The sequence below is a fragment of the Rattus norvegicus genome, chromosome 18, assembly GCF_021556685.1.
Source record: "Rattus norvegicus strain SHRSP/BbbUtx chromosome 18, alternate assembly SHRSP_T2T, whole genome shotgun sequence".
Classification (NCBI taxonomy): domain Eukaryota; kingdom Metazoa; phylum Chordata; class Mammalia; order Rodentia; family Muridae; genus Rattus; species Rattus norvegicus.
This window is the reverse complement of record NC_141551.1, coordinates 69,188,018-69,199,158: the sequence shown is the minus strand read 5'-3', so window position 1 is coordinate 69,199,158 and position 11,141 is coordinate 69,188,018.

The following is an 11,141-nucleotide window of genomic DNA, read 5'->3' as shown; positions in this document are numbered from 1 at the left end:
CTCGGGGCCTCCCGCGGGCGGCGGCAGCGGAGGCGGCTGCGGCAGGGGGGCCGGGGCCGCCGCCAGGGCCAGGGCCGCGGAGCTGCCGCTCGGCATCGCGGCGGCGCGCTGTCAATGGCGGCGGCGGCGGCAGGCGCGTCAGGCGCGGCGGGCGGCGAGCCCCATGGCGGACAGGGCCCGGGCCCTGCTCAGCGCGCAAACACCTTTCCTCGGGGGAGGCGGCGGCGGCGGCGCCCGCGCCCTGGGCTGAGGAGCGCCAGGGCCGCCGGAGCGCGCGAGGGCGGGGTGGAGGGGCTGGGGACAGAGCCGAGGTAGGTAACTAGGTGGGTGGGTGGGGACGGCAGCGGCTCCCCTCTCAGGGTTTCTTTTGTTTCATGGCCTTAACCAGCCCCCGGCGCGCGCGGCGGCGGCGACGCCCCACGCCGCTCTCCGAATGAAGCCGGCGCGCTCTGATTGGCTGCTTTTAATCTCCGGGAGCCCGCCCTCTCGTCCCGCAGCCTTCACGCTCCTTTCCCTCAGCCCCACCCCCGCCCTCTTCTCAGGCCCCGCCCCTCTGCGCCCCAGACCGTTCTGATTGGGTGACGAGAACGAGCCAGTCCTGGAAGCCGGCTCCTTCGGTCCCTCCCTTCGCCCCGCCCTCCTCTTTCCCCGAGTGCTCTCGAGGGCAGCAACTGTGATTGTTCGACTTACACGCCACTCATTGTGACGTACCTAGGTGCCTGGGGAACGGGGCGGGAGGAAGGCGCGGGAGCGGAGGAGCGGAGAGCGCGGAGCGGAGGTTTGCGCAGGCGCGTGCGGCTTGGTTCGGGGTCTTTCCTCCCGGGGCGGTGTTAGGGAAGGCACGGACTGAGAAGCCGGGCTTTGGGGCTGAAGGCGTGGGCCGTTGGTCGGTGTGCGGAAGCGACTGCCTTTCAGGCTGGCGAGCCGTCGGAGGCGGGGCCGGAGTGCCCTTTTAGCCACTCACGGGGGTGATTTCCTGAGCCGCGTGGCTCCTGGGCCTTCGTTGCTTCGCTCCGGGACGCTCCTCCCTCAGGTTGGCCGCCCACGCACGGGCGGCTTAACTTCCCTGGCGGCGCTGGCTCCTTAGTTTGGTGCCCGGAGAGCTGAATGTTATTCCTTGGGGCTTTTGAAAGGAAATGAGTTGGGATTGTCCTGCCCTTTCCACAGCCTTACCCTGGCCCTACCCTTTAGTACCAGCTAGGTCTTTTCAGGTTAGCCTTGACCTCCCGCGTGGTTTAAGTGAGAGAATTCAAGCGACAGTGGAATCCTAAAGTTTCTAGTGGGCCCATTATTAATGTAACACCTATTTCAGTGCGTCCCAAATACTGTCAGTTTTGACACGTAAGCAACGTACAATTACAGTTTTTTTCTTCATGCTAAGTATTCGAGAGCATTTTCCACCTATAGCCAATGTCGATTCATTTTGCTTCACACCAGCCACTTTCAAGTACTTTTTTTTTTTTCTTTTTTCTTTTGCTACGAAAAACTCTTAGCTCTTTGGAGGTTTGAAGTGTGTTTTCATCTCCCCACTGTATTGGGTTCATTTGCTAGATCGTGTTGCCTACAGTTTGTTATGGTACAACTGTAGTACTCTTGGCCCCTATCACCACAACAGTACTAAAGAAAGCGGAATTTATGGCTTCCACTCACTGTTCAGTGACCCAAGAGCATTTGCAGAAACCTCTTTCCATCTCCTCCGATCAAAAGAGCTGGAGAATTTTAGCTAGTACTAAAACCTTCCCAGTTATCCCAAGGTTTCAAGTTCTAGCTGTCATAAATGCTCGTTTGTAGCTGTGGGACGTGGATTCCCAACCCCGCCTGTATATACAGGTATTAAAGAAACAGCTGGTCGGTGGCTAGGCCTGCAATGACAGCTCTTGGAGAATGGGCTCTGGACTAAATCAGGAAATCACATTTTAAAAGATATTGACCACTACCACTCAGAAAGACAGGAAGAGGCATATTCTGAATATTTTGATCTAGTATACCGGTGCTAGTTCTAAAAGGTTATCAAGTTGTACTATGGTTGAAAACTTCTAGGGTTTGACTGAGTGTACAGAAGTCTTAATTTATGAAACGTGTGTTACGTTTCATACAGGGGTGGGGTGGGGTGGGGTGGGGTGGGGTGGGGTAGGGACTGGGGTACCTATTTAACATATCAAACGGACCTGTCCTCTAGGTTCTCCCAGCATCTCTCAGTTCCTACCAGTTACGTGATTTGGCTAGCATACCCCTCTACACTGAACTCTCCAGCCCAAAGGCTGGCCTGCCCTTCCTCCAGAGACTTCCCAATATCTAGACATTTTTTGTTGCTGGTCCCTTTTGTGTTTTTGGCCTCCGGCTGTTGTACTTGGTTCCTCTTCCCTTATCCTTCCCCTCTGTCTCCCCACATGGTCCAGCTTAGTCTGGTCACCTACACTTTGGACTCTTCCAGAAGTTCCTGCCTCTACCTACCGTCTCCCTTTTATCTATAATAAATTTTCTCCTTCACCATACCTACCAACCAACCAAGTTTCTTTCTCTCCCTCTCTCCCTCTCTCCCTCTCTCCCTCTCTCCCTCTCTCTCTCTCTCCCTCTCTCCCTCTCTCCCCCTCTCCCTCCCTCCCTCCTTCTTTCTTTCTTCCCATTCAATGAGATCTTACCTACTTTTTCAGTTAGGTGGCTCTTTAATTCTTTACTACAACTGAGATTTGCCTCCAGGTGTCTTAAGGGGACTGAGTCTTTTAAAACATACCAGTGACTAACCAGCGATTAGACATTCACTTATAGAATATGCACTTGTTATTGCATGATGGTTTAGTGTATCTGGGTAGGATTTTTACAGAAGCATATCCAGCAAGGGAGAAAGACAAATAAAACATTCCGTGGATATATTGGTTACTGGAAAGGAATATAGTATAATGGAAACAGGAACTCTTGGCAGCCTCTCTTTTTGTGAATTACCTTAAATTCTCTTTCCCAGGGCCCGAAGCAACAGCTGTAGCAGGAGTGCTGGTCCACCACTGAGAGTGGGAAAGGCAGATCATGTACACTAGGTCCACAAAGATAAGATTCATTCCAGATTTTTAAAAAGATGCTAAGTGGCTTAATTTAGGTGCTCACCATAGGAAAGTTGCTTTCTCTTTTCACTTTCACATAATAAATGAGGTTTCACATGTCCCCATACACAAATATATATTCATGCATTAATTTATATGTGATCAATATTGTGATTTATGAACAAGGCAGGGAATATTGAAACTTACCAACCTTCCCATTTGGGCCTAAATTTATTGTCTTGTATTAAATCTTGCTTGTGAAGCAACTTCTAGATTTTCTTTGCTATAAATATATGACTGGGCTTTGTATTCTATCCATCAGACAGGCAGCCCCTTCTGCCTTCCCCAGCCACACAGCACATTAGCTTTGCAGCTGTGTAAGATTTCCCTTTTATTCCCTAGCTGCTGGTTAGGCTGCAGTTTGATACAATGGCCTGTTGTTTTAAGGTTCTTGGAAACTCTACCGTGCACCCAATAGCTGGCCGATTGTTGAACCTAGCCCTTTAAATCTATTTAGTTTTAATATGAAGACTGAGAGTCAACTACAAACCAAGTGAAACTGAAGATGTCTGTCTTCAGTAGGAAAGGCAGCTGAGAAGAAGTTTGAAAACTGCTACGAGCGCATGGCTGAAACAGACTTGCTCTCAGCAGCCTAGACTAGACACACACTTTGATTTTTTTAAAGCAGGGTGATGTCTGCAGGGTAGGGATCAGTGGTACTTGCTTGAAGAGCTCCAAAGGAAGATGATGTGTGGGATGGGTGCTTCTTTAGGCAGTGTCAAAACTAAAACTATAATGGCTGCTTGGTGCCAGAGAGTTACATTCCCTGGAGATGGCTTATCCTGCCTCGGATTTCAGGCTCTGGGGTGTGCTCAGAAGTGTCCCAGAAGCATGCTCCCTCAACTCTGTTCTACTACAGAAACTCTCCTCTGGTGTTACGCCCCCTTTTGCCATACTCATTCCTACTCCAAAATAATGTCCGTTTCTTCACTGTACACAACAGTTTTGCCATGGTTCTTGATGCTTCAGGTGAACTATTTTTACCAGATCCTTAAGTTTGTTTTGTTTTTCAGGTCTCATGAAGCCCAAGATGGCCATTATCTTCTCATGTAGCCAAGGTGATCAGCTCCCACTTCGTGAGTGCTGAGATTTTAGTCGTGTGCCACACCCAGTTTTTGCAGAAACTGATGCTGAACATAGAATTTTAAAATCTGTTTGGGATTTCTTTTTTTTCTAATGAGGTGACTCTTGAGTATCCTCTAGGTAGATTTTTAGGATGGAGACTAGTCACCTAAAAGACCAAACACTGATTAGAACTTTGGAACTCTTAGCTCTATGCTTAACTTCTTCCCCTCCTGGGGAGAAAGTGGGGCTAGAGATTGAGTGGTGTCTGCGCAGAGGAGGAAGTTCTGTCAGAGTGAATCCTCAACAAGTCTGTGCTTCCTCAGAGAAGTGCCAGAATATAGTTAAGTTGTGGGGCAGCTGACTGACACCTTGGAGTGGGGACAGAGCCCCACAGTCTTGAAGACAGACTGTTGACAGTGACCACAGTTCAGAGCCATCGGTGCTCCAGTGCATAGGTCTCATTTAAATGGCACTGGAGTGTGATAGGCTCTAAACCAATACTCTTCTCTCCATCCAGTCTTGCACTCTGTATTCATTTTGGGGTGCAGAAATACATGTAATTGAGAATTTTATACTCGAGTACATCGTGTTTTCATCAAATTGCCTATCCATTCATTCTCTTCCCTTCTCTTCCTCTCCTATGCCCACTCTATATTTCTTTCTCAACTTTGTATGTTCTTTAAAATAAAATAAAAAATAATAAACCACTTAATGTTTCCTGTATGTGCATGAAAAAGGACTCTGTACTGGAGTTTGGGTTCCCTTACAAGGGCTGCATCCCTGAAGAAAACTCTCCCTCTCCCAGCAGCCACCAGCTAGTTCCTGAGCTAGGGTTGGGACTTCATGAACCCTTCCCCAATCCGTGTTAGGATTTTGGCTGGCTTGATCCTGTGCAGGTCTTGTGTGTAGTCACAGATGTTACAAGTTAATGTGTGCAACGCCACTGTCATCCTGGGAAATACTATTTACTGACATATCCACTATCCCTGGCTTCTAAAGTCTTTCCACCTCCTCTCCTGTGGTGGTCCCTGAAACTTAGAGAGTGGGCAAGATACAGATGTCCCATTCAGAGGAGTGTGCTGTAGAGAGTCTCTTATTCTCTGCACATTGATCCGTTGTAAGTTTCTGTATTAATCACCATCTCTGGTAAAAGAAAGCTTCTTAGATGAGGGTTGAAAGAGGCACTAATCTATGGGTATAAAGATAAGAGCTAAGGGGACAGTTTCCCCAGTTTCACAGGGTTAGAAAGTTCTGTGCATGTTACTGGGGAGGAAAGTAGACAATAGCTTTACCCATCTGTGTGCTCTTTGAGCTAATAATTGGCCTGGCAAATTATACCCAGGGATAGAGTAGTGGCACACAGGCTAGAGGACTCACCTACCAATTTCTGATTGGCCTGAAAGCCTGCTTCACAAAGCGGAATGTATGCCGGTACCATCACCTGTCCCGAACTCAAGGCTGACTAGGTCACAGGCCCTAGGGGAGAACTAACACATATTTTGCTAATGGATGTCGATGTTTCTTCATAAACATACAAGATCGCCTGCATCTGGAGCTCTCCTACACCTTTGGTTTCATTTCATGCCACTCTTCTGTTTGCATTTTGTGTTGAGATGGGATCTCACTGTGTAAGTCTGGCTGTAACGCTCTTGTCTCAGTGCCTTAGGGTGATGGCTGATTATCAATTTGAATGAGTTGAGAGATGCCTGGAGATGAGCTACTTCTGGATATGTGATGAGGATAATTTTGAACACTTGGCATGTTGGACAGCAACTGTGGGGGACTGGTGCATTCTGAGTGGGAATGGTACCGCTGCAGAGGGTGGAGGACTGGGTGGAGTAAAGTGCAGAGGCATCCCTCCAGTGCAAGCCTGCTTACTCACACTTTGCTTTGTGACCGCCTCAAGGTGAGTGCCTTTGCGTCTCTATACTCTTTCACAATGCTGGTGCACCTGAGCACAGGAGGAACAACAGAGTCAACTGTCCTGGCCTGTAATCACCCAGACTGTGAGATAATACAAATAATTCTTTCAGCTAGTTTCTCCCAGATATTTGTCTTAGCAGCAAAAACTGATAGTCTTCCAGCTTGAAATATTGTATTTCTTTTGTACATTTTACAGCAGTTTTTTTTACCTAACATCAGACTGCAATTCCTTCACTTGTAAAAAGGGTGCAAATATTAGTGATTTCTGAGGGTAAAGGAAGATAGGAATGGGCAGAGCGTAGCAGACTTCAGGGGCCGTGAAGCTACTCTTGCAAGATGTGCAGGAGCTCGAGTTTCTACTCGCTTTTTTGGATTTCTAAAACTGCTTTAAAAATGAACCCCACTAAAAAAATTAAGAATCTGGTGTGTACATTTAGAATATAATATGAGTTATGTACGCTGTATAACAGCTATAAAAATGCTACTTCAGCTAGACCAAGGTAACATTGACCACGAGCTCATCTAACAGACCTTAAAACACACATGGGAATGAAAATATGACAAAATAGAGAAATCCATAGTTGTAGTTGATGACTTGAGCGTGTCTACTTCAGTAATTAGTAGAATTACCATTACGTACAGAGATAAGTAACATTAACAAAACCATACAATACAACAAGTCACCAGGATCTGGTTGATATTTACATACTGCTTCTCTAAACAATAGCAAAATGTAAATTTAAGTATCCATTGTAACAGCCACATGTGTAAACCTTATCTAAATTGTAAAGCCAGACCTCAGTAGACTCAAGAGTCAAGATTATGTGAACTATGACTTAATTATAATAAAACCAAGCTAGAACTCAATATTGGGAAGGGAATAAGAAATATTTAAATGCATAGAAATTATGGTGCACATTTATAAATAACCCACGGGTCATTGAGATGTCTTATGAAATAAACATGAATTAAAATGCATAAAAATAACAAAGTCATGACAGTTACTTTTAATTGTGAATTTAACACAATCCAGAACCCCCCCCCCCAAGGAAGAGTGTCTCAGTGACAAACTGTTTAGAGAAGGTTGGGTGACAGGCACGTGTGTGAGGGATTGTCTTATGTTAACTGACGCGGAGAGACCCAGCCTGAAACTGGGTGTCGCTATTCTTTGGGTTTTGGTCCTAGACTCTAAAGGAAGAGAAAGTGAGCTGAGACCAGGCTAGCATGGATATATCAATTCTTTCTCTGCTCCTGACATGGCCGTGGTTTAGTTACTTCAGTTCTTGCCTCCCCTCCCGACTCCCTCAAAATGAAACGAACGAAGGGCTGTAACTTGGAATCGTGAGCCAAATGAACCCAGTCATTAAGTTGCTCTGTCACAGCGAGAGGAAGCCAAACCAAAACAATTTATGGAGCAGAGCTTAGAAGTTTGTGGCACTAAATATATTAGAGAGAAAATCCTCAAAAAAAAAAAAAAACAAACTAGAAAATGAACAGAAAAACCTAAAAGTAGATAAAAGTAATAAAAAAATGTAAAAACAAGTGAAGTTTAAAACAAGGAAAAACAGAAAATCAATGCCAATATTTCTTAGAAAAAATCAGTAAAATTGATAAACCTTTATCAATATTTACCAAAGAGAAGATACAAGTTGCTAATATCAACAGAGAAGTGGAGGCAGTCAGTGTGGATTCTGTACCCATTAAAGGGTTAAAAGAAGAGTAGCACAGATGACTTTAGTTTTTAATTTCCCACCTACAAACTGCCAAAGTTCAAGTCAGATGAAGCATTCGCTCTGATGAGACGCAGAGCATAACTGAAAAGCTTCCACAAAAGACGCCTTCAGGTTTCACTGAAGAAAGTTACTATTTAGAGAAAAGTTAAGAGAATTTTACAGTCTCTTGTAGAAAAACAAGAAGAAAGAATACTTTTTATTTATGAATCTGGTATCTATAGAGTACCAAAGAGAAAACAAAATTACAAATCAAAAAAATTCATGAAAATAGACAGAAATCTCAACAAAATATTACAGGATCAAAGAAGAGGATTTGTTTCAGATATTTTAAAGCTTACCTAACAGGTAAAGATTCTTCAATGGTGGCAGATATGGCACAGGCTGCCTATGATCCCAGCTGCTTGAGAGAGTAAGGCATGTTTGAGGATAACCACAGGAAAATTAAGAGCCTCTTTTAAAACAAAAATGAAAAGGGCTGAGGGTGAGGTTTAGTGATAGAATGCTTAGCATTCAGAAGGTTCTGGGTTTAATCCCTACTAACACATGTACATACTTATACACACACACTCACACACACACACACATGCACGCACATAGACACACACACCACACACACACCACACACACACTTACACACACACACATGCTTACACACACCACACACACACCACACACATCACACACACCACACACACCACACACACCTACACACACACCACACACACACCACACACACACCACACACACACCACACACATCACACACATCACACACACACCACACATCACAGACACCACACCACACACACACACATACACATACCACACACACATACAGTACACACACACATACACCACACACACCACACACACACATGCACATACCCCACACACATACACTACACACACATATACACCACACACCACACACACACATACATATACCACATACACATACACTACACACACACATACACCACACACACCACACACACACACCACACACACACATACATATACCACACACACATACACCACACACACTTACACCACACACACCACACACACTTACACCACACACACCACACACACACACACACTTACACCTCAAAAGAAAAGACAAAAACATGTACAGGATTATTTGTTACAGCAATATTTATAGAAGTTAAAAAGCAGGAACAAGTCAAAAGCCCACAAACTAATAGATAAAATGTGACATTCATATAAAATAATTTATCATTTTATGGAAGATTGAAATACTTCTATAGCTATAACACACATGTGTTGAAAACACTTTCCTAAATAAAAGAAATAAGTTATAAGAGACAACCCACTGTGATTCTAGTTCCATCGAATTTCAAATTAGGTAAGTCAGAAAAAAGATCAGAACTTGCCAAGGGCTGGGCAGGAGGGAGAAAGGGAGAACTACTGTTGGGTACAAAGTTCTTTTTGGACGATGGACATGTTCTAGAATTGACATTGGTGCCTCAAAACCTTGTAAATACACTGAAGCATAGTGTATACACTTTAAGTGGGTGAATTTTAAGTGAATTAGGACTTTATAAAGTAGGGGCCGGCAAGATGGCTCAGCTGGCAAAGACATTTGTTGCCATGCCTGAAGACCTGACTTTAATTCCTGTGACCCAAATGGTAGAGGGAGAAATGGACCCCACTCGTTGTCTGTCCTCTGACCTATGCCATGGCACATGTGTGCTTGCAAACACACCACAGTGAAGGGGTGGGGAGAGGGAAGAGACTAAATCAAATGCAATGAGGTCAATCAGTATAGCCAGTAAAGAGGAAGTCATATAAGTTGACATAGGGAGAATCACAGGATGACAGCCCTTTATGATAGAATCTTCCAGACTTGGAGTAAAAGGGAACTTGGAGGTGGTCGAGATGATCTACAAAAGGGCTGGGGAGATGGCTCAGATGGTAAAGTGTCTGTCTCATAAGCTTGAGGACCTGGATTTGATTCCTGAACATCCTGAACATCTAGAACTACCGATTCTAGAACACATCCATCCAAAAGCACTTTGTACCTAATAGGAGTTATTCCCTTTCTTCCTCTTCTGCAACCCTTGGGGTGTTTTGAATCGAATCTCACGTCCAAAAAGTCAGCAGTGATGGCGGGTACTAGTAATCCCAGAGCCCGGGGAGACAAGCAGAGCCCTTGGAATGACTGGCTTGCCAACCTAGCCTGTGTGCTCTGTTCCAGGCCAGTAAGAGACCCTGTCTCAAACAGATGGACAGAGTTTGAGGAGCAACACCCGAGACTGTCCTCTGGTCTCCACACGCACAAATGCGTACATGCATGCATGAACAGTATCCTGGCTGGATTATGATAGTTTGATCAATGCTGACGTCATCTGAGAGGAGGGACTCCCTCAACTAGAAAAAATGCCTCCTCCAGGAAAGCCCGTAGGGCAGTGGTTTTCCTCTTTTCCAATGAGGTGACCCTTTTAACACTCATGTTCTTCCTCATGTGGTGACCCCAACCATAAAATTATTTTGTTGCTACTTCATAATCACAAATTTGCTACTTTTATGAATTTTGATGTAAATATCTGAAATGCAGGATGTCTGGTATGAGACCAACAGGTTGGGAACCATGGCTGGAGGGCATTTTCTTAGTGCTTAATGGGGGAGAGCCCTATCGTGGGTGGGGACATCCCTGGGCTGGTGGTCCTTGGCTCTATTAGAATGCAGGCTGATAGCAAGTCTTGAGGGGCAAGCCAGTAAGCAGCACCCCTTCATGGTTTCTGCATCAGCTCCTACTTCCAGTTTCCTGCTGGGTTTGACTTTCTTCCCTGACTTCCTCTGAGGATGAACTAGGATATAGACACGTGAGCCAAATAAACCCTTTCCTCCCAAGTTGCTTTTGGTCATGGTGTTTCATCATAGCGACGGAAACTTACCTGACACACATGCTATGTACTCCTGTGTGCCACAAAGGTCTACAGATAACACTGTGGCTAGGAGCAAAAACCAATCTCTTCTCCTTAAGACTGGGACCCGGCAAGAATGCCTGCGTCTTTACCACTTGGACTTGATATAGTATGAAGAGTTTTTGATATGTATGAAAGAAAAGAAATAGGCATATAGATTGGAATGAGATTGTTACTTTAGGTGGCCTTTCCTAATATATATATATATATATTATATATAAGTATAATATATATGTATAGAAACTTATTTGAGAATCGAAAGGAAAAGACAGTGTCAATTTCAAAAGTTCAGATTTTGAAGCTAAAGGGGAAAATTTAGTACAACTCATCACTGAATTTGAAGGGAACTGATTTAAAATACTCAATATAGGGGCT